An 18,356-nucleotide genomic window follows, 5' to 3' on the forward strand; every position below is an offset into this window, starting at 1 on the left:
ATTAAAGAAGCAGACGGTGGGCCGGACATGCTTTTGTTGAGGACTTTCCAGTCTTTTTCACAGCGCAGTACACACAGAGGCTGTTAACATTTGTATGACACACCAGGATAAACAGGATGCTTGTGGGTGGAGGCAACTGGCCTGCAGATTTTGGCTTCCTCAAGTCCCACCTGGTCATCCAGAGGCTGAGAGAATTTGGTACCTTGGCACATTATTTGTAGCCTCTTCTTTTGCCGACAGGAAGAATTGGGGTTTGGGTGGGGCTTTGCATCTTCTCCCTCACTCTTCCTCTCTAGCATTGCCAGCCTAGGGAAAATAGACAGGCACTGAAGTGGGTGTCTTAGCAAGCGCACGGATGCTCATGCCATACCTGCTTAGCCACTCCTGGGATTCTCTACAAACCTGGGCTGGGCAGCACTACTTAGGCCAAAGGAGACCCAAGTGAAGCTTCTGGCACATTATCTCTGGATCCAGCTAGGCTGTAGAGCAGACCCTCCCTGGCTTACCCACCCAGTGGCAGCTGGACAGGGTGGAACTGAGAGAGGGGACAGGGCTGAGTTTTCTCACGGGAAATAGGCACGGCCGGACCTAGCTGCTTCCCGGGAGTCTGAAGTTAGAGGAAGACTCTGACCTTCAAGGCACAGTGACACTACCCACTAGTGAACACAGCCCAGCGAATGTCCTGGGCTCTGAACAGTCAGACGAGTGACTCCTCTGGTGTCAGGGAGCTACAAGAGGGTGGGTGAAGGGGCCAGCAGTCCTGGTCTCAGTTCTTCAAGCATGAGGAGAGGGGGTAGAAATACCTTCCTGAACACTAAGAAGCTTAAGGTTTAACATTGATGTTATCTTGCCTTTGGAATGAGATAGTCACAAGGATTATTCTGGAATTCTTGTTCCCTAAATCTCTAGAGGACTGGGTGCCTCTAGACCAGCCATACTCTCCCTTATGCTTCTATTGTCATCATCTCAAAGTGACCCAAGGGTGAAAATTACATGGACTCTGTGGGGCCTCAGCCCTTGTCACTTGCTTTGCTAACTGGAGTCTTGCTTGGGGATGCACATTTGTTCCTAAACAGCTTTTAAAATATTTTCTAAACATCTGAATATTCCCAGTATTCTTTGTCTTGCTGTGGATCAAGTACAAGGGTAGCTTCCCAAGCAAAATCATTGCACCTGTTTTGTAAAACTGGGGGATGTCTTACATTGAGCAAGTGGCCATAGTGTAAAACCCAGGGTGCCTGGGCTTTAGTGATGGCTCTTGGGCTAGTCTCTCTGGAACATGGTTTCTGCATTTGGGTCGGGGGGCGCTTGGACTGGGTCGTCCTTGAGATCCATTGCAAGTCTAACATTCTGTGAGTGGTAAAACAAATTGGAAATCCATCTCTTATTTTTATTTTGACTTGTTTACAGCTTTTTCTCCTGTCTGTTCCACTCTTTTCAATGACAGGCAAATTCTGTATATGTGGGGTTTAAAGATTACAAGTGAATTGTCAAAGAGCTGCCTGCACCTTGCTGGGATGTTCTTTCATTCATTTATTCATTCATTCATCCAAGAAATTTTTACAGATATGCCATGTCAGTGACATTGACCACATGTGCAATGCTGTGTGGCATAAAGTAGCAGCAATTGATGCAGCCAAAGGTACTGTGTGAAAATTGACTTTTGGGTAGAGATATTTCCCCTCAAACAAGGCTAACCAATATTTGCAATTAAAAAAAAAACCCAATCTTTCTGTGAAGCAGGTTAGAGAGAAAAAAACCCCAGATAATTCTGGTCCGACAGCTTATTTATTTTGAGGGCACACTAGAAGTTTGGCTTAAGGAATTTAGCTATTCACAAAGCTCTTTAAAAAACAACAAAAACAAACCTGTATTGTTTTGTAAATTATTTTTTAAAAAGTACATAGATTTCTGTTCCGATAACAAGGTCTGAGCTATTGTAGGCTTTTTCCCCATCTCAAACAATAGAAAGACTAGATCAAATATAACAATAAAATATTTTTGATATATATCTGAGGTTGAGAGAAAGAGAAGGAAGTGTTCAGGGGCTGAAAATTAACAAGGGGCCCAGAGCCAGAACTTTAGGTGCATGAGCTAATGTCCCCGGTGGCTCAGGGCACTGGTCCTGGATATAGTCCCTAGTGAACAGAAGCGGGTTTGATGTTGATGTCAGAACAAAAGATACAGCCTTCGACCTGTGTGATGTGGGAGTTGGACCCGCAAAAAACTTGGAACCTGGAAAGCCTGCACTTTCCATGAGATGGGGACTAGGTAAGTTTCTCCTACAAGCTGAGGAAAGCAGTGAGGAAACTGGATTCTGCATGGGACTCAGAGGAGAACAAAAATTTCCCATGGTAAATTGAAATCCCAAGCCTGTGTCACATACAACTGTGGCATCTCACTTTGTCTTATGCATAAGAAATCCAAGAGTAGAAATTACTATAAAAACCGGCGGGTGCAGTGGCTCATGCCTGTAATCCTAGCACTGTGGAAGCCCAAGACAGAAGGATCACTTGAGGCCAGGAGTTTGAGGTTGCTGTGAGCTAGGCTGACGCCACGGCACTCTAGCCCAGGCAAGGGAGTGAGACTCTGTCTCAAAAAAAAAAAAAAAAGAAGCAATGGTAACCAAATGCATAGATAAGTGAAGGATAATCTAAATAGATTTATCTAATGAAGGATACCATCTATAAAAGTAATGACTAGTTTTGGGGGTGTATGACAAAGTAGAAAAATAAAAGACAATAATAATATGTAAGATTGGGAGGGGGCTGACCTAAGTTAAAACATTCTAAGATCCTTGCATTGCTCAGGAGGAGGTTAGATATATTGATAAATTTTAGATTGGGTTAGGTCAAGGGTGCAGGTGAGCAAGTTAAGGGTAACCATTAAAGGCATAGTAATAGAATGCATAACTTCTAAATCATAAGAGGCAAAAAGAAATATATCAAAGACTCAGTGGATCCAACAGAAGGAAGAGGAGAAAAAAAGAAGTAAGAAAAAAGCATGGTAAATTAAAAAATGCAAAATTAGATAGTAGAGAGTAGAAAGAGTAATATCATTATTAGATGCAATAAACTTCAAGGCCCAAAGCATCCTCAAAGACAAAAAGGATCATTACTTAATGATAACAAGAATAACCCATAGGAAGATATAACAATCCTGAACCTGCATGCACTTAGCAATCGAGTCTCAAAGTATTTAAAGCAAAAATTGTCAAAGAACAAATGAACAGATTCCATGATATTTTGGGGGAGACTTTAATATGCCCCTTTTATTAATGAATAGATCAAGCTGACAAAAAAATTGGCAAGGATATTTGTAAGATTTGCACAACATAATTAACAAACTTAATGAAATAGACATACAAAAGGGCAACAATCAGAGAATACACATGCTTTTCAAACACACATGGAAGGAAAACTTCCGTAAGTCCCCATTTATCCTGCCCCCCACTCACACCCCACCACCCGGCTTCCCCACCCCCAAACCTGTCCTGTGAGGAACTTGTGGAGGAGCTGGAGCTGACTGCCTGTGGAAAAGGAAACTGGATACACGAGAACGTGATCTGATCTCAGGAGCGCTCCCGTGTGACAGGAGCAAAGGTGGACTTCTCTGTGGCCCCAGTGGGCAGACTCAGGACTTAGGTGGAACTTAGAGAGAGGCAGCTTTCGGTTCAGTTGAAGGCAACCTTCCAAACAGGCAGAACTGCCCAACTGTGGGTTGGGCTGTGGGTTTCTTGTCACTGGGGTTGTCTGGCATGGGCAGTGTGGCCACTTGGGAGGAAGGCTGAGGAGGGGCTTCAAGCATTAGATTGGGGCTTGGCAGAGACAAACACGAAGGTCCCTTCTGGCTCTGAGTATATCATTCTGTGATAGATGTGGTTGTTTTTCCTCTCTTCTATTTTAAAGAACAGACAGATTTGTTGATCCTTTCCTGAAGTCTTGGTTATGAAACAAAATGGGATGAAGTATTGAAGACTGTCACATAGTCCAGCTTGGTATCACTGCTTTTAAGAAGATGTAGACAATTCTTGGGTTAGGGCAACATAATTGGTGATGTTTTCATTTTAGACTACCAAGAAATCAGATAACCATCTACCTGTTGGTTATAACAGTCTGGGCGTTCTTGGCCAGAGCCATTTCATCACACTGAGCATGTGGAAGGAAGATGATGAGAAAAGAGCTTTCACAGAAGGGAGCTTAGGGATTCGAGGTCTTAGATGGGCCAGTTCTAAGTGATAGAATAAGGTCCTATCTGTGGCCATCCATGGAGCTGGAACTGGGGAATGGAGATCAAGACCAGTGGAGCCAAGGAGGTGTAGCTCAGGGAGACGGAGGGCAGGTGAAGGTGACAGTGGGAAGTCCTGAGAAAGGGGGGGATCTGTCAGGAGGGATGCAGGCTTTTCACTGAAAATATGAGGGGATTGGCTTGGGCAGATGACATGGCATTCTGAGGAGGAGACACTGTGGCAGGATGGTGTGGTGACAATGGCCTGGAATTGGCATTGGGGAACAGTGAGTGTGCAGACCCTCTGCCTGACCCCGAGAGTCCCGGAGAGAGCAGGGAGGCATGCTTTGCATTGGAGAGTCCGTCGGGGACCCGTGTCTGGAGAACTGCTGGAGGCAGTACAGCATCGTGGTTAGGAGCACAGGCTTTGGAAGCAGCTGCTGTGACTTTGCAACCTGTTATGCTAGTTTTGAGCTAATGTAATCTCTTGGGAGATTATGGTAATAAAAGTGATTGCAGGCTTACCTCCAGGGTCTGTGTGATGCTCCCTTTATTGCTGGGGTTTGAGCATGCTGTTTACCCTCACATCCCACACACACGTCAGCTTTTCTTCCTCTGTGTGCAGAGTTATTATTTCAAACTGACTTGTCTTTTCCACTGCTTCAACCCAGGTTTTCTTGTATGCAAAATGGGGATAATAACAGTACCTGTGTCATAGGTGGTGGTACTGATTAAATGAGATGCTCATAAAGGGGGCTTAACAGAGGGTTCAGCCCGCAATGGGCATTCAAAATGTTACTTTTATTATTATTGTTATTGTTATTAAGGAGCATTTTGCCACATCAGAGGTTCCACAGGGCAGAGAGACGGGGTTGTGGTGGGGAAGGGATCAGGAAAGCCCAGGTGGATAAGGGCAGGTGGGTCAGGAAAGGAGTTGGGGAGGAGGTAGGAGGGAGTTTGCCCCAGGGAGGCAGAGTGGCTGAGAACTGTTGGAGGGAGGGATGACAGGTAACCAGAAGGCCCTGTTGGACCCGCAGTGGCAGAGTGTGTGCGCTGAGGAGTTGCTGCAGACTTTTCCCTCCCCAGCCTTCTTCTGTTTTCACTGTTTGCCTGGCTGCAGATTACACAGGCAAATGAGCCCCGGCTTCAAGGGAAAAATTCCATTAAAGCAATCAAAATAACAATTTGTATCACTTTTAGAACTTCTGCCTGAGGAGCTAAGAAATCTTTGTAATAAATTATTAATTCCGGGTTGTACTATAAGAATTTTCCCCCCACAAACAAACAGATTAATATTTCCTTTTTGGTGCATCAGAGGACAGGAGTTCTCTGGTCTCCTAGATCTGCCTTCAGGGGAGGGAGGAGGTATTAAAACTCAGATTGTGATAGTCTAAGGCTGCGGTCCCCAAGCCCTGGTCCGTGGACTGTTAGAGACTGGGCCACAGAGCTCTGCTGCAGCCCCCACCCCAACCCCGGCCGCTGTTTGTAGAAAGATTGAAAAATTGTCTTCCATGAAACTTAGGAACCAGGGGCCACACAGCGGGCAAACCATCGAAGCTTCATTTGTATTTACAGTCATACCGCCTGAGCTCTGCCTCCCCTTACCCTCTCCCCACTCCTTTCTGTGGAAAAACTGTCTTCCATGAAACTGGTCCCTGGTGCCAAAAAGGTTGGGGACTGCTGGCCTAAGGGACTAGCCTAGCAGAGCTCTGCATGGCCCTCCTGGAGGAAGAGATGGGACTGCCAGCCCTCATGACTGTGCCCTTGGGGACACCTGACGCTCCCACTCATGCTCAGGCCGTGCCTACACATTGGCACGTGGCAAGGCAGTAGGAGCAAGGGCTCTGGAGTGGGCCTGGTCCTGGAGTCTGGCACATGTGCCTGCTGGCTGTGTGATCAGGATGGGTTGCTCACCGTCACTGAGCCACAGTTTACCCATCTGCAAGCGGAGGTGGCCATGCTGGTGTGAGTGTGAGGCTCTTGTGTGTGTGTAAGACCCTGGACAGTGCCCAGCACATGGGAGATATTCAGTGGATGTTATTTACCATTGTTATTTACATACTCAGGGAATGGGCCAATGACAGATCAGGCTCCTGCCCCCACAGTGCTTATATTGGTGGATGGGGGAGTTGTACATGTTGTGGGTGGGAAGAAGGATGAGCAAGAGGTTGCCAGGTGGAGAAGAAGGGGGAAGAGGAAGAGGAAGACCAAAAGCACAGAGACAGGTGCATGTACATTGAGTCTGGGAAAGGGGAAGTGGTTTCAGGTGGCTGGAGCATGAGGTGCGGTAGGGGTGATGGCTCTGAGAAGTCTGTTTAGAAAAAAAAAAAAAAAATATATATATATATATATGTACTCTCTCACACATATATACACACAAATATATAATATAATGAAATATAATATAATAATATAATATATGGACAGTGCATATCCTTAAATGCCTTAATTGTATTATCTCATTTAATCTTCATAATAAACCCTCACAGGTAGGTATTTATTTATTTTTCTTATTTAAAAGATGAGGAAACTGAGGGAATCATACTTGATCCACAGCAAGGTTTAAAATTTCTACATTACATTTACCTGGAAGACATATGGTAGATTTAGATGCACAGTGTAATTTTTCTTGTCTTTTAAACTTCAGCACTTTTCACTTTTGGACGTTCGAGGGTGAGGACTGGTGGTGGGCTACAGGGCCACATCCGGAGCCGCTGGGAAGGGGTGCGTTGCTTCCTTATGGGCTACCTTTTTAGGAACAAGTATATTCATTTATGTGGGTTCTTCTCAACAAATTTATCTATGAACAGAATCTGTGTCAATTATAGCATATGGAATAAATCTGGAGATCCTATGATAGCTTTGCCCTGGGGGCAGCACTATAAATTCTCTTGCTGTTATCCTTTTTCTGGACTTCTGACCCTCTTTAGAATGAATATTTGGGATTTGGAAAAAATAACCATGTCCCTCCTGTTTGGCCCTGGACATGGCTGGCTTGTCGTTATACATTGGGGTTTGCGAGGTTAGGAACTAAGACGTAGAAAGTGGGCCATGGCGCTTTCAAATTCTGTTGAGGACCTGCCTGTTGGTAAAGAAGTTGCCTCAAGTGTCTCCTGGGGATGCTTCTGAGATCACCAGTGAATTCCAAATAACTTAAAAGGGACTAAAACCACAGAGGGTCCCGGTGACTTCATGACCTACCACCTCCAGCACCTGATTTTCTCTTCCATTACCTGGTGGTCAGAAAATTGAATCTATGCTGTGCGGGCAAAACAGCTCAGACATATTCACACATGACCTTGAAAGATGAACCCTTCATTGCCTTGGAGAAGCTTAGCTATAGGAAAGGCTTATGGGAGGGCCTGACATTGGCCATTAGATCCCTTAATAGGGAAGGTTTAGGGTCATAATCTCTAGAGGTTTCAACCTGGTGAGTGTGGCTGGGGTTCTGGCTGGTTCTGGGGAAGCTTGTTTTCCCAGTGCTGCAAACTGAGGTCAACTGCTTGGGTTTTCTCTGGGTCTCTGACTGGTTCCATTAACAGATCCCTGGTTTAAAAATTTAAGCTGTCCATCTGTGCACTGGGAGACATGCACAGGAATGCTCGGAGCAGCGTGGCTTGGCATTGCAGAGTTCCTGAAGCTCAGGGGCAGCTGGGCCATGGAAACTCTGCAAACCTCAGGGCTGGAGGGAATGGATTCCTGACGGAGCAGTACAAAGTCTCCTGCACACTGTTTTAGGAGGAGGTGTATGTGTGCATCCTGGTGTAGAGAACTCAAAGCTAAACACTCTCAAGTCCCTGACTACTCACTTTATAATGATAGAGCACTTATGACATGCCAGGCACTGGTCTGAGCACTTTATGTGTATTAATTCATTTAATTCCTTCAACAGCCCTATGAACTGGGTACTTTTATCTTAATTTTACTGAAAAGGAAACTGAGGAGCAAAATAGCCAAGTAACTTTCTCAAGGCCACACAGCTGGTGAGTTGTGGTGCTGGGATTTGAAGACCGGCTCCTCCATCTCATTCAAGGAGTGGCCTGAACAATTGCACTAGCTGATCCAACCTGCCAGAAAGAATGGCGGCAGAGCAAGCATTCTAAAATAAAAGTTACTATTTATAGGATCTGTTTCTTTATTAAACAGATTTATAAATAACAATCCCTTTTGACAGGCTACTTGAGTGGGTTATCTTGGCATAGATTTCATCTTGGAAGGTACTGGAAGTAGCACTGACCAAAGATAGTTGTCCAAAGGGAGTTTTATGTCCTTCGTTTTTTGCAACAGATGTGGGCGTGTGACTGCTCCTGCTGCAAGTCCCTTTTAGTTCATGCGCCTGTGACTATGCTGAATGGAGAAAAACTTTGGAGTCTCCATCATCTGTAGGTCTGGGTGTTGGAGAGAGTCCAGAGCAATCTTCTCAGGAGATTCCTGTCCCTGTCCGTGGGTGGTTTCTTGGCTCACTCTGCAGCTTCAGGCCTGGGTCCCCATCAGGCTGTGCTGTGTTCACAAGGGGTATCAGTGCCGCTGCCAGCTGAGTCTGTATTTAGCTGTGGGCACAGAGCAGCTTCCCCCCTGCCACTTGTTAGGAATCAAAGTGCCTCCCACTGTTATCATTAGTTTGGCTCCAGGAAGTAGTACTTAGGGAGGATTGCTGGGAGAACATATGATTTACGTGCCTTTCATTTATTTTCAAATCATTCCCAGATCAAGCCATGCAATTGGGTAATGGAACCACTAGTGTGGTCTCCTTAAAGTTACTTACACTGAGTTGCACTTTGGGGGTGATGTCTGACCCTGTATAAGGGACACCCTAAGAAATCGCCTGTGGAAATCATCCCTGGATCTGAATGGCTTCAGTGATTTCTCAGCTTGCTCTTTAGGGGGTCTTGGGAGAAATCCTGCCTGGCCTGAGGGTCAGTGGGAGAACCTCTCAGTAATGAATGGACAGTTTGCATCTCATGGACTCTGTGAAGTCCTGTACCACCTTTGTCTTCTCCAGTAGGCAGTTAGGAAGCCAAACGCAGTCTCTCCTGGAGCAAGTTCATAAGCCTCTAGCCTCATCTCTGGGCTTTGAGGGTGTGGAGAGTGTGGGTCATCTGGAGCCAGACTGCCTGGGTGCCGTCCCAACTCCATCACCTACCAGCTAGGTGGGCTCTGGCAGGTTACTTGGCCTTGGTAAGTCTCAGTTTCTTATCTACAAAATGGGGATGATGAGTGCTTGTCTCACAGGGCTGTTGGAGGTTTGAGGCAGGGTCCCTGTGCAGCATGGAGCCTGTCGACATGAGCATGTCATCTGTGTTTGTGGTTGGCACCATTTTATGTTCTCTCCTTTGCTTTCCTTTCTTCCCTCCATGCCTCCATATATATATGTTTTTGCATCATTGTGAGCTGCTTAAATCTTTCCTGGAAAGTAGTGAGGTATGAAAACATGAGTGAATTAATAAATAAAGTTAATGAACATTGCCATGGCTAATAGGCACAAGGTTGTTTGGGGACGCGTTTATTCCTCTCAAAGTTTTTCAAGTATCTTTTCTACCTTTATTGTGAAAATTCTCCTGCCACATTATTTTACCCCAAATCCTTACATATCAATCGTTAGGGCTTTTTGTTCTGGTGTTAAGTAGTTTGCAAAGATGTGGCTTTTGTGTGTGCATGTGTCAATGTTGAACTAATCCGCAAATCCTCAGCAATATCTTCAGTGGAGTTGAAGTAATTGAGTAACATCAGCTTTATCGTACCACTTTGGGGGAAAAGCCCAGCTCCACTATCTCTATAGCTCCTCTGCTAAAAGCTCTGCCTCCAACAACTGCATTTGTAGCTTCATGATCTAGGTTAAAATTCTATTAATTGTGTGATCATGAGACTCTAACTTCATCTCTCTGTGCCTCAGTCTCTGCATCTATAAAAGAGGACGAAGAATGATAACAATACCTCTCTGAGTTAGAGCAAAGCCCGCCATGAAAGCTGCATCAGAGCTAAGCACAACTCTCGCAACAGAACAGGGCCTTGTATCTGTACCCACCGCTGGATGTTCCTCAAGCTCTACCAGCACATGGTGTGGTGCTGGAGGTTGTCTGTTAAAAGGGCTGTGAAATTCCCTGACTGCTTTCATATCTGTGAGCTTATTTGATCTCTATTAACACTTTTGTGACATGAGAGCAGACAGAAGCTATTATTCCCATTTTGCAAGCAAGTGAGAGTGGGAGATACGCAGCCTCTTTGCTCCTCCCAGTTGCAAGTGTTGCGAGTTCTGATTTGGGGCCACCTGTCTTACAACAATGTCCCCTTGATAAAGTCTTTCCCCTTCAACTTCTATCTGAAAATTGGGTGCTTGCTTCGGCAGCACATATACTAAAATTGGAACGATACAGAGAAGATGAGCATGGCCCCTGTGCAAGAGTGACACTTTAAAATGTAAAAAAGAAAATTGGGGGGATGGGGATGGGGAGACCCAAATCCCTTGCAGCTCGGACACTGGTTCCTTCCCCTGCGCCGAGCAGTAGGGCAGGCTCCTGGACACACAGATTCATGTGTTGGCCACCAACTGCCAAGCACACTGCCGCAGAGACTCTGGGTAGTGCAGGTGTCCCCTCAGGACAGACGGTCTCCAATCACACAGCTAGTAAGAGGCAGGGCTTGTACTTGAACTCATTTCCGCTGCTTCCTGAAGAATAAAGCAGCAATAAAAATAATAATGCTAGCAAAGCTCAATCAAGTGCTGGTCACTTTGCACACATATCCTCATTTAATGCTTGGAACAGCTCCCTGAGGTGAGAACTGTCATTCAGCCCGTTGCACAGACGAGGAAGTCAAGGCACGGAGGTTTGAGGCGGTCCTCTGAGCCTGGCAGAGCTGAGTTCTCACCCTGCGTGTCTGCCTCCCTCCCATCTGTGCTCTTTCTCTCACCCACAGCTGCCTGTTGGAGTTTACTGAGCATTTTCACTCTGTTGCTCGCCAGGTCGGCGGGGCCAGCGCCTCTGTGCCAGTGCCTGCCGGAATTCCTCCTCTCATCTGCCTGTCCCACCTTAACCTGTTGCAGGGCTCTTCTCTCCACTCGCTACCTGCCCCCAGGAACTTCCCCTGTCATTGCCCCAGATGCAAATCGAAAATCACTGCCCTCATGGAGCTTCCATTCTTCTCAAGCAAAGATGGCTTGTGACCCTGAGCCCTGGGTGCCTCTGCAGGTCCAAATCCGATTCTCCCTCCTCTTGCTGGGCTCTGAGTGTCCTGCCCCTCCCGCCCACTGTTTCCCGGGACAGTGGCACATCCTGACGTTGGCTCCAGAGCCCCCAGACGTGTCCCCGAGGCCTGCCCTTTTTCTCCAGCTACCCGGGGGATGTCGCCGTGGGCTCGGGGCAGGCCCTGGGCGCGCCTGGGGATCCTGTGCGCAGGCGCGTGATTTACCGCGCCTCCCTGCGCCACATGTCTTTAAAATTACAGTGCCCATTTCCTGCTGAAATAATTTCCACAAAGAGTGGCTCCTATTACCGCAAGAGGCGTGCAGACGTCATGATTTATTATTATTTATGGTCCCAAGGCCTTGTTTATGCAAGACGGGTTAGGTGCGTGCGATAGAAATGCCATTATGCAAATGACATTGAATGTCCTTACTGCGCCTAAATAATTTTTGTGTTGGACGATTAAACCTCATCTGTTATTGATATGGGCTGCAGTCGGGCCATTACAGAGTCCCAACAGTACTTACTCCCAGTAATGGGAAAATTGAGAGAGAGAGACCGACACAATTGCCTCAAGTGGGCCGTGATGGTCTGGAAGGAGTAGAACACCTCCGAGGCCGAGCCGGGGAGCCGCCGACTCCGGATAAATAAGGGAAGGCAGCGCCGGGCAATAAATTAAGCCCGGGTTTGAGTGGGTGCCTTGGAGGATTTGCGGCCTTCCAGTCTCGTGATTTAGCTATTTGATTTAGCCAGGGGACGAGGCAGCCCCAGCCCGAGTTTCAGTGAGGCCCGGTGCTGAGGGAGCTGCCAGGAGGGGAGGGGGACAGGGACGAGGGTGGGCGCAGCAGGGTGGCCGCTGCGAGCCGGGCATCCAATCTGCTGCGCCCACACGACGGCTGCCTGTCGCTGGCCCCTGCGCGCACCCGCCTGCCAGCACTCTCTTGCTGTCTCTCTCTTTTTTTTTTGACACAGCTGTGAAGTCCCATTTTGATCAGTGTTGATAGCTTATGAATTCCAAAATTGACAAAATTTACAGAAAAATGAGGATAATCCATCTTCCTTAGCAGCCTGTCAGGAGCTGGCCATACTTCATAATCTCCAATTACAGATGCTATTTTCCGACATTTACATGCAGATATTAGAACCAAATGAAAATGAGAAACAAAGAGAGAATGGAAATGCAGCTATTTATATGTATAAAAGACAAACAGGTAAATTCGAGACATTTAGATTGGATTTGGGGTCCCTTTAGGAGGCTGGAAAGAGACAGCCTTGAGCACGTGGGGTTTTAGAACAAAATGGTAAGACACGTGGCCTCACCAGGCCTGCCCGGGGTCTGGCGGTTTGGGTTAAAAATGGGTCAAACTGCCCAAACAGCTGAGGATGCTTGACTGGGAGAGGGTGGACACATAGGGCCATCCCATAGGGTTGTCAGGGTCTCTGGGGATCTACCCATAGCTCACACTGAGCGGTCAAGTTCTCATGTATCTCAGAAAAGGGTGAGTTTAGAACCTTCCACATTTATTTAAAAAAAAAGGTGGTGGGAGAAACTGCCACTGGAGTCTGCTTTTTCTCCAAGGCAAATTTCAAAAAGTCGGCACATTCTGGTGACATATGCATAAACTCCCTCTGAGAAAGGGATTTGGGAAGATAACCTGCTTGTCAGAGGGCCCTGGCCAGGTGCATAGGGAGTTTCACCAATAAACTTTTAAAATGGAGTATAAATAATAAAATTAATGGGGAGAGAAGGAGTTCTGATATATGGATCATCCGCTTCCTTCTCGAGGCTAATCTGGCTGAGAGAGGAGGATCTGGGAGGAGGCTTTGTAATGAAAATGTTCTTCCCATAAAATTGAAGGGAGAACAGCCTTGTTGCCCTCGCAGCTGTATGTGGCATTGGCTTCTGGAAAGCTGGGGATATTAATTAGCACTGCTTTGGATTAAACTCTCCCAACCATGTCGGATGGTACGATTTTTCTCTTTGTGAGCTTGACAGAGGGTGGCAAGGAGGCTCCTGCCTGGGTTTTCCCAGCCTACTGTGATTACTGAACTTTTCTTTGATTTGAGGATCAAACCTCTAACCCTCCCGGAAATGAAAATGAGATATTCCAGGGTTTTCCAGGGCAGTTGGGCAGAGAGAGGCTGTTTTGTTGGACCAGGCAGAGGAGGTAGAGATAGTTGGATGGCGAGATGGGAACATCTCCGTTGCTTTTGGCTTGAAAGCTTTTGTTTGCTTGTGCGAAGCCCGTTTCTAGCCAGCAGTTTTATGTTATTTGAGGTTTGATTTGTGGGAGAGAGGTGAAGGAAATAAAATCCAGAAGCTAAATTAATGTCTGTATGTGTATGAGGGAAAAAAAGGAATTGTTAAAAATCAAACTAAAACCCAGCCTTCAGGAGAAGAGTGTTTGTTTATTTGTCCAGTCTCAAGGCAAATGGCTTGCTTATCTAGGTAAATTGTAGGTATTAGCACAAAAAAATAGTGATTATGCTTTGTTTCCAGGTGTGAAATGCAAGATTCAAGGAATTAACACATAACTGCAAAATGCAAATATATTTTTCATAATTAAAAGCAGAGGCTCTGAAGTTAACCTTGATAAAAAGGCATATAAACAAAAACACCATTGTCACTGCACTAGTTTTTTAGCTATTATTATCATTAGCTAAAATTTGGGTTTACACATCATACCTAAAACCTTAGCCTAGTGTCTCCCTTCTAAAAGCCAGAATGTCACCTTCAATAAAGAACAGAAAGGGCTTGAATCAAGCAAACAGTCAGATGCCTGATTTTTCTTTGATGGTCCTAACAGTGCCACATGTTACCATTTATTTCTCTGTTTTTTCCCACTAATGTTAAGATGAACTGCTAATGCTGACATTAAATCTGAGCATCACCATCCCCTCAGTCGTTCTCATAGGAGCCTTCTGTCTATATGGGGAGAATAAAGGATAAAGTTAATGACTCCCAGGCTGAACCAGTCTGTAAACCTTTGCTATAGGAGGTCATTCTTCAGCCAGGACTGGGAGGGGCAGACAGACAGGACGGGAGGAGAGGAAGGGAGAGGGCAGTCAGGGTGGGGAGCATGGCCACGTCAGAGGCTTAGGGTCAGGTAGGTTGTCTGAAGAGGTCACAAAACTCAGGCAGGTGCGCCTGGCCTAGTGGTTGGTGTCCCCTCTGGCTCTAGCACCTTGTTGTGAGGCAGTTTAGAATCATGGTAAGGAACACAGGCTTTGGAATCAGACAGAACTAGGGTTTAACCCCCTGCTCTCAACTTACTCAACTTCTCTAAGCCTCAGTGCTCTCATCTGTAACATGACGGGGTTAATAATAGCAGCAGAGAAGTAGTTTATAGTGGCGCTGAAGATCCTCTGGGGGATGATTTGGGGCATGTTATTTTGGCACCTTGTGTCTCATTTTCATCATCTGTAAAGGGGGGCTAGTCATACCTTGTAGGGTTGTTGAAAGAATTAAATGAATTAATACATTTTTTAATACCTAGTACAGTACCCGGGATATAGTAGACACCCAGTAAATGCAAGCGTTTCTGACTCTTGTTAAAGGTGAATGAGGGTCTAGGTGAGAGCTGGCAGTCGTCTGAATTGCAAACTGAGGAGTCTGGATTCCCTGTGGGAGGCCTGGCCTTCCCGGCTTTCTTTTCCTGGTGGTTCCCCTGCACAGTTTCTGTCTGGCCCTAGGAATCCTTGGTGACCAGGAGGGCACTCCCTCCCAAGGCTGTGTGTATGCCTTTCCAGAGCATCACCTGTTAGAAAGTTCTTTCTGACAGGGAGCAGAAGGGCAGAGAGGTGGCCTTTGGCCTGAGGCACGTGTGTGTCCATGTGCATGTGTGTGCGTGCATCACCACAAGGCCAGAGGTGGTGGGAGGAAGAGCATCCAGGCCTCCCTGCCTCTACCCTGTCCCCCTACTGCTGATCTGGCAGTACAGAGGGAAGTCTTCTCTTTGCATTTTTTTTTTTTTTTTTTGATAGAAGTGACTTTTTAAATTTTTTTTTGAGACAGAGTCTCCCTCTCTCACCCAGGCTGGAGTGCTGTGGTGTCAGCCTAGCTCACAGCAACCTCAAACTCCTGGCTCAAGCAATCCTCCTGCCTCAGCCTCCTGAGCAGCTGGGACTACAAGTGCGCATCACCACGCCTGACTAATTTTTTTCTATTTTTAGTAGAGACGGGGATCTGGCTCTTGCTCAGGCTGGTCTTGAACTCCTGACCTTAAGCGATCCTCCTGCCTCAGCCTCCCAGAGTGCTAGGATGACAGATGTGAGCCACCGCATCTGGCCATCTTTTCATTTCTTTCTTTTTCTTTTTTTTTCTGAGACAGAGTCTCACTCTGTTGCCCGGGCTAGAGTGAGTGGCATCAGCCTAGCTCACAGCAACCTCAAACTCCTGGGCTCAAGTGATCCTCTTGCCTCAGCCTCCCAAGTAGCTGGGACCACAGGCATGTGCCACCATGCCCAGCTGATTTTTTCTATATATATTTTTAGTTGTCCAGCTAATTTCTTTCTATTTTTAGTAGAGACGGGGTCTCACTCTTGCTCAGGCTGGTCTCAAACTCCTGACCTCGAGCGATCCACCCGCCTCGGCCTCCCAGAGTGCTAGGATTACAGGCATGAGCCACCACACCCGGCCCATCTTTTCATTTCTTTGTTGCCCCAGGATAACCTTTCTGTCCTCCCCACAGCTGGGAAGTCACTCAGAAAGAGAGCTATGAGCATTTTGGGGAGCCCCCTCCCCTCCCATGTGGGTACTTGAGGATGGGGTTCCTCCCTTTGCACACCCTGTTTGGACCCTGTGGTAGCTGAGTCCTGCATTCCTTGGGGTTAAGGGGCCTCCCTGTGGCAGGAAGGGATAGCCAGGCCCACTGTGAATCACCTGAGGAAGCCCATGAAATTCGGCTGCCTGGAGATGGAGCTTTGTCTCTGGAACTCTCACTCCCCCTTCTTCACTTCGGACTCTGGAACTGCTCGTGACGCAGCCAGGCAGAGCTGAAGCAGGGCCAGGGCCTCCCCAGACAGGGAGTCCCCACCGCAACCCCCGCCCAGGATTTAGACCCACTGGGATCTTATCATTCAGGACGCCTTGAATATTGGGTCCTTGGCTACCAAGTCCAAGTTCTCATTCTCCAGAAATGGAGATTTGTGCTCCAAGCCTTGCCAGTGTAACAAGGATATCCTTGTTAGGATAACCTTTCTGCCCTTGTGTTTGGGAAGACTTGTGAGCTTGCAAATAGCACACTGGTTAGGGGAAGGAGAAAACGAATACTTACTTTATTTTTTTTATTATCATATACGTAATCACTTTCCATTTCTAATGAACTTAGAGTGAGCTCTGCATTGACTGTGAGAATAGCATGAATCAGTCAGGTGACGAAGCTACCAGGAAAACAGCAGAAAGTGTCGTAGGCCCCAGTCAGACCCATGTCTGGATGAGGAGTGGAGGGCCTGGGGCCCTGCTCTGGATCCAGGCAGGGAGGGCACTGGCACCTGTAGGACATCTGTTGGAACTGGAGTCCCAGAGAACACACCCAGGACCAACATGGGGAGGCCTCAAGGGGCACATTTAGCACTTTCTCACACCAGAGCTGTGTGGCTGTGGAGTGCCTGCCTCCAAAAGTAGTGAGTTCCCTGTCACTGGAGATAACCCCTGAGCTCCTTTGGGCCCTGAGATTTCAGACTCATTAAAATTCTCTAAGAAGCCAGGGAGAGAAAAGGGCCTCCTGCTTAGTCATTGCTGGAAAAGTTTCTCCCAGCAGAAGCCACAATATCTGACTTTAGTTTCCTGCCCTGGGCTTCCCCTGCTGGTACGCACCACCTGGGAGCCTGTCTGCGGGGTGCTGGAGGGCTGCCTGGCAGGCTGCAAACAGAAAGGGGGGATGAATCATTGAAACTTTGCAAATCTCTTCTTGGAAGCCCCTCGATTCCCCTGCAAACCATTTTGAACCAGGTGCAGCATAGCTCTGGAGAACAAAATGAATAGAGTATGTTCCGCTCATGCCTGTGGTGCCTTCTGATGAATAAAAGCACCTTGACATCACTTACCCTCTCAGTGACCCTGGGAAGTACCTCTGGCACTGTTGGAAGAGCCAGGCCATGGTACCTGTCCCAGTTCATTTGGTTCCACAGACATTTATGTCACATCTGTTCAGAGCTGGGCACTGGGCCAGGAGCTGCTGCCACAAAGATGAGGGAGACACAGTCTCATCCATATGAAGCTCACACTCTAGCTGGGGGAGGAGGGCCCTAAACAGTTAAGTATATAATGCAGAATAATAAGTGCTGTGGTAGAAAGATGCACACTTGGGTGTTTCAGGAACACAGAGGAGAGGAAACCAGAGAGGACTTCCTGGAAGAGGGAGGCCTTTCAGCATCCTTAGATGTTCTTTCCCTAGTTAATACTAATGGTAGCACTTTGTAGATCATGGAGTACTTTTGCATGCATCATTCAATTAAACTTTTTATCTTGAGATAATTGTAGATTCACACGCAGTCGCAAGAAATAATTCAGAGGGATCTCACATAGCCTTTTACCCAGTTTCCCCCAAGATAGCATCTTATAAAACTATAGTATAATATATTGACATTGATAGACTTTGAGTCCAAGATACAGAATATTTCCATCACCATATTATATCACACTACATATTATATCACAAGGATGATATTTTTTCCAGTAGATATTTTAAAAGTATTTATTTACATGTTTGGCCCTGGCAACTCAAAAACTGAAAAGAAAAAGGCCTGCCCTCAAGGACTTGACATTCTTATCACCCGTTTTGTGCCCTCTCACCACCTTGTGAAGTAGGTCACATATTCCCATGTTATAAAGGAGAAAAGACACCTTGAGAGCATGAGGGGCCTGGGCTAGTTTCAGCACAAACTTGGCCCTGTCAGACTTGAACTCTGTCCTCCTGGCTCCAGGCCCCAGCCCCAGCCTCCCCC

The 18,356-nt window shown here is 46.8% G+C and overlaps 1 protein-coding gene and 1 non-coding gene across 5 annotated transcripts in view; both read left to right on the forward strand.

The window, feature by feature from the left end:
• Positions 1–18,356, forward strand: part of PAX5 (paired box 5) — a 170,938-nt gene that overhangs the window by 71,175 nt on the left and 81,407 nt on the right. The window lies entirely within an intron of this gene.
• LOC123646734 lies at positions 10,558–10,659 on the forward strand. Its single transcript, XR_006737995.1, has one exon. It is a non-coding gene; the product is annotated as a U6 spliceosomal RNA (small nuclear RNA).

This window comes from Lemur catta, chromosome 10 (genome assembly GCF_020740605.2).
Source record: "Lemur catta isolate mLemCat1 chromosome 10, mLemCat1.pri, whole genome shotgun sequence".
NCBI classification, from domain to species: Eukaryota; Metazoa; Chordata; class Mammalia; order Primates; family Lemuridae; genus Lemur; species Lemur catta.